The following is a 6,000-nucleotide window of genomic DNA, read 5'->3' on the forward strand; positions in this document are numbered from 1 at the left end:
AATTTTCCCTTACATTTTTTGCTATACTCAGCCATAGTCAGTTGGTATGAGGTAGGAGAAAAAATTCATTTTAACTCACACAGGGAAGTCTCCTTTCTGTGGGTTTAAATTAAGATTCATAGTATATATCAGAGTGGGGTAAGTTAGTTTCGGATACGAACATGAAATAAAATGTGACAGGGTGGGTGATCATAACAGATACTTGGCACAACAACTTGGAATTTGTACTGCTTCTACCAAGAACCCAAGAAAAAAAAAGGATATTATATGTAGTAGGGTTTTTTGGAGGTATTATATTATGTATAACGGTTCTGTACAAACTATAAAGGTAGGTTAATAATGAATTAATTCCCCAAATTATGTCATGGACTTGAATTTCAAAACTAAGCTTCATCTGATACCATTTTTTAAGTGATGGATATCAAACCTGAATTAATGAAGTTTTGGAATAAATTGTCACAGATTTATTTTGGTGGATTTCTTCTTCACAAAGAATTAAAATTCAGAATTAATATATTATAGCCCTGTTTGGTTTCCAGCACATGATGAGTTTGGGAATCTTACCTTCTTTCAGTTATGTTTTATTAAATTGTGAATCTCAGATGGAACTCTACCGGGATATTTGGGAGTTAAGGAATACCAAAATAACTCAACTCACAAAACACGTGATTCATTCTCTCTCTCTCTCTCTCTCTCTCTCTCTCTCTCTCTCTCTCTCTCTCTCTCTCTCTCTCTCTCGGTAAGCATAAACGAGGAGAGTAATTCTGAGAAAATACATCAGGGAAATAAAACGTCTGAAGCATTTATTTATAGAGAGTTACTTTGTGTGTAGTGAGACTTTTCAGGGTGTAGTTTCCAATTGTAGGGATGATAAGGAATTTAGTTCAGAGGTTTGCCCTTATACCCAGTAAAGCATAGACAAGAATGGTGGCAATATGATGATTTTAGAACAGTTACAATATTTTAGAGATGAAACCTGGCATTTGAAAGTCCTTAGGTGAGAGTCTGGCCATTGGTGTTTTATAGGGTACCTAAAGATTTGCACCATCTCTACACTTGATAGTTATTGATATTTGGTTTGTTTTCCTCGATACTGGCTAAACTCTTCTTCCTTATGGACTCTAAAAGCAAAATGTCCATGCTATTCTGTCCTGTGCATAATGAGTTAAATGTTCCTCCAAATGTCCATTTTGTGATATAAGATCATGGGTGTTATTTCCCTTTTGCTTTGCCCAGTTCAACACTTCCAAATTACCTCTGATGTTTCCCTCCATTATAATATAATTTTACCAGTATGTCAGTGTAAACCAATGAAAATATAAACAGGAACTTATGAATATGATTTCAAAATTTGCATGGTAAATCACAAGTGGTTTCCACATTAGCAAAAGATACAGACGAAACACAAGAATGCTGACAGATTGAGAAAAATATTTCCAAAAACATATATATGTGTTTTAAATGAAATTATTAAAAATTAAATTAATGCTGTAATAAATGTCACATCTCTAAATATAGAACCACAATTTTCATTTGAATATTATTTCATTATATAAGTTTCTTCTTTGTGTCTCTCTTTACTTAATTTTGTTAGTGGTTATATTGGTAGACCTCTGTAGGTCTACCTCTGTAGAGATTCCTAGTGCCATATTTCTATTTATACCTGTAATGCCTCCCTCTAATATGTTATCTCTTGTATTTATCTCCTCTATTCTTTCCCTGACAAGTATTTCCTGTTCCCTCATGCCCTCCTATACACTCCAGTTCTCCCTTTCTCTTCCTCCTAAATTTCTCTGCCATCCCTTCTTGCTGCCAATTTGCTCAGGAGACCTTGTGCCTTTACCCTTCTCCATGGTTTCATGTATGTCTCTATTAGGGTCCTCCTTCTTTCCTTGCTTCTCTGTTGGTGTGTATTTTAGTCTTTCCTAATAATGAGATTAATGACTACTGTATGTGCCATTCCAGAGCCTTCATCTGGTATCTGATGGAAACAGAACAGACACAGCTAAACTTTTGGAGCACCTGAGCTACAATCTGTTCCACAAATCAGGCAAAGGCCTAGACATTGAAATAAAGACAAGACAGCGGGTCATTCATTCAATGGCAATGCCGGAATGCCAAATGCTGAATGCCATTTCTTGAAGGGAATGAACGGGCTTAAATACTGGCATAGAGCACAGTGGAAACTTACAGGATCTTTAGGCTTAGATCCTCCCTATGAGGGGTGTGTTGTCAGGAGATGTGTTGTCATGAGGTGTGTTTCATCAAAACGGGAAGAATACCAACAACAGCCTTGGGACAAGGAGTTCCGGCCAACTGCTTCAAGCTTGCTTAAGGTGCATCGGGGGTCCATGCAGCAACCTACAGGTCCCCTTTTCTTTTACTATGAACTAACACCTGCCTTAGGTGGCAGAGGATGTCATCATAATTCCTTACACGTCATTGGAGAAGTTACATAGGCCCGTTACCTTCCTGCAATAGGTTGGATATTTGCTACCTCTGCCTTACTGGTGAATAGTTTGTCTCCCGCTCGTGGCAGAGGCATTTTCTCTTGAGCCAAAGACCACTATCTGTCCTGTTTGAAAGTTGGCCTGGGCCTGTCTAATGCTGTGCCAAAGTAGTACCAAGTGCAAAGACAACAAACCTGCTCATAAGTTGAAGTCCTTGTAAAAAGACTTTTGCATTGGCAAGTGGGACTCAGGTTTCATTGATGTTAATGATCTGCATGGCTAGTGGATGTGTATAACTTTAAAAAAAACTGATCACTCCAGAATTTCTGGAGTAAAATGATGCATTAACACAGGTATGTGTGAAAAACAGAACAAGAAGCCATGTGAATTTCTCACAAACTTCAAGTTTCCGATTGTAAGGAGTAAGGTTTTTCCTCCCACAGTTCTGGTGCAGCTGCTGTGCCTTCTCCAATTAACACACTAAGGCTCTGTATTTGATACAACACTGTTGGCCAGTTACTTGCTTCTTATAGGCTAGCTCTGTCTTAATTACAAACCCATTTCTGTTATTCTAAACATTTCCATGTGATTATCTTACCGAGAGCAGGCTGGCACCTGCTCTCTCCAGACTCTCCATATTGACTCCTCCTTCCTACTTCCTCTTTCCTAATTGTCTCCTAGTCCATCCTATCTTCCTTTTGTATTGGCCAACAGTGCTTTATTCATTAACCAGTATGATATATATATATATATATATATATATATATATATATATATAATGTCATCTCCCATAATCTCCTCTTTTCTGTCTAAATAAAAGAATGGTTTTAACCTTAGCATAGCAAAATATATCACACAACAGTTATCAAGAGAGAATGACAGTTAACAATATTTAGTCCATTAACATTTAGCAAGATTTAAGAAAATATCCCATCCTCTATTATATCTTTGTGAGTCTAAAGACCTATATGTAACTTATCTTTTAATCCTAAGGAAAACTATAACCATAACTATCTGTCTTCAACTCTATCAAAGACCAAAGATAGATAGTATATAAATTCCAGAAATGACAGAGACTACTCAGTGCCCATTCAGTGACCCAAAGTTCTTCTGTAACCTTCCATCTTCAGCCCATAGGTCATACTGTATCTGGCAGACTCTTCTGCAAAGCAGGAAACTTTAAACTCTCTTCTTGTATTGGATGTTTGTCAGTCACTTTTCTCTGTGTCCTGCAGACTGTCTGGCAGACACTTGCATGAAGCAGGAACTCTGTAGCAATGTCCATCTTGAATCAGATATCACTTTTCTGTGGGTCCTGCATGTCCAGTTTATACAACATAAAGTCACACAGTCCAGACAAGAACAGTATCTTGTCTAAATAGCTAGTCTTTCAATATTGGAAGTAACTTCATAACACATTACTTTGATGTCCATCTTCCAACTTCCTTTCTGGTGCATATGGTGTTCACAAGAGAATTTATGTCTCACTGTCACGAAAAACTCTAAACCATTTTAAATGCCATATTCTGCAGGTCTTTGAAAGCTTTGAAGAATGCCTATTCATCTCAAATATATCTCTGTATATCTAGAAAACCTAACTCATCTAAGTAAGTTTTGACTATTATAGTTAATGTCTATAATCTGTACTAAATTAAACATTATATTTCTAAATGAGCTATATAAACATAATACATAAATAAGAGGAGAAATATACATATCACAAAATTGACCTTTAATTGTATCAAATGAAAATCCATTTCAAAGCAAAGTGTTCACATCTATAACATCTGATAGGAGGTTACTTTGTAAATTTTTACTAGATAATCAAGTGTGCTTTGGGTGGCTAATACTACAGCCACATCACTTGGTAGTTGATCCACTGTGCTTGCAGTATTTACAGATCATGAGAGGGCTATGGTAGAAACTGTTGCTTCAGTGGCAGAGGCGGCACTGGAAGCTGTGATTCCAAAGTCTCCTTACTCTCAGCTGCACACCTGGGGTACATAGCACAGGACAGCTATTGAAGTTGTAAGACCTCTTAAGAACAGTTGAAACATTCTGCAAAATTAGTAGCACTGGTTAAAACAAAAAGAATTTAACCAGAATACAGTGCCTGCGATGAAGGTGAAATTCTTGTCCTTTAGATCAAAGTGTAAATTTATAGCCACTTGATCCAAACCATAATTAGTGGTCAGGTAAACAAGGCCACCTATAGCTACTCAGACCCACAGGCATCATAATGGGTACATTCTTGATGACCCATCCCATCGTGTGGGAATCCACAGCCCCAAGATATTGCCTTGCTGAATGCCACATAGTGTGAACTTAGCTGTAAACAAGTCTTATTTGGAATTGCTTGATGGATCCGGTGCACTTTTCCCTTTTGTGGCCTATCTGGGATCGCAAGTTGGCATGAGCTGATTGGGCAGTGATTGCATATTTAAGGGCTCGCTGGCACTGAGGGAGGCAGAAGCTGATGTTCAAGGTTCCTAAATAAACTTCTTGAAGAAGAGCCATGGTCGTGTTTCCTTGCTGGCCGAGGTAGACACGATGCCATCGGACCTTCTTTCTGGCTGTTACAATTACTGTCCCTCCGTATATGGTGAATTAGCTGCTCAGACACCCAAATAGGGTTATCTGTGTCTTGTGGAAAGACACAAAGTGACCCTAGGGACCATACTAGAACCAAGCTGAAGTTGCAACATTGTCCAGTAGTAACATTCTTCCACATAACTGAACCATAGTGAGATGACCGAGGGCGCCAATTCCTGTTGGCCACAGATTGAGCAAAACCATCAATAGTTAAAAAAGGCAAAATATAAAGGACAACGGAAAGTTGATTATGAGGAGATGCTGTAAACTCCCTATTTTCGTTTTAGGCTTTAATTGTGCTATGTGTATGTTCCACTATGGCCTGACCATGAGGATTATAAGGGATACCCATCTTACATGAGATAAATCAAATTTTGCAAAGAGAGCTAAAACCCTGACTAGTATATGCAGGATCATTATCAGTTTTTAATTCCCTGGGCAATTATTTCTATGCTGGCTCAGCAAAGTATATGACAATTGAAGTCCATAGTCTGCAATTGGTGAGAACTCATTGGAAGTGTCAGGGATTAAGGAGCTGCTTTTTTACTTAAATTAATTTGTGCCATACAGGTCAAAGAATCGTGGATGATTTTGTCTCCATTTTGGAGATATGACATCAGGAGTATATAATCAAGAAGCCAGTGCTCATCAGTACATTAAAATGACTTATCGATGCTATCATTTTTACTATTGTTTATAACAGTCTTAGTAAGAATCTCTGGGGTAGGAGAAATAAAAATATTTCAGAGTTTTGTTTCCTTATCAATATTGAAAGCAAGAAATAATGTGAGCATCAAACATGTTTGGAGTATGGAGATGACTTACACAGGTAGACATTGAGACAGTTGCCTGACAAAAGAGTTGCATTTTCTCAGCTCATTTCTAGGGTTGATTGGGAACAATTAATATCAGCTATCCTTGAAAACTCCCCTCAATTAGAGTGGAGGGCTTAATGGAG

The sequence above is a fragment of the Phodopus roborovskii genome, unplaced genomic scaffold, assembly GCF_943737965.1.
Source record: "Phodopus roborovskii unplaced genomic scaffold, PHOROB, whole genome shotgun sequence".
NCBI classification, from domain to species: domain Eukaryota; kingdom Metazoa; phylum Chordata; class Mammalia; order Rodentia; family Cricetidae; genus Phodopus; species Phodopus roborovskii.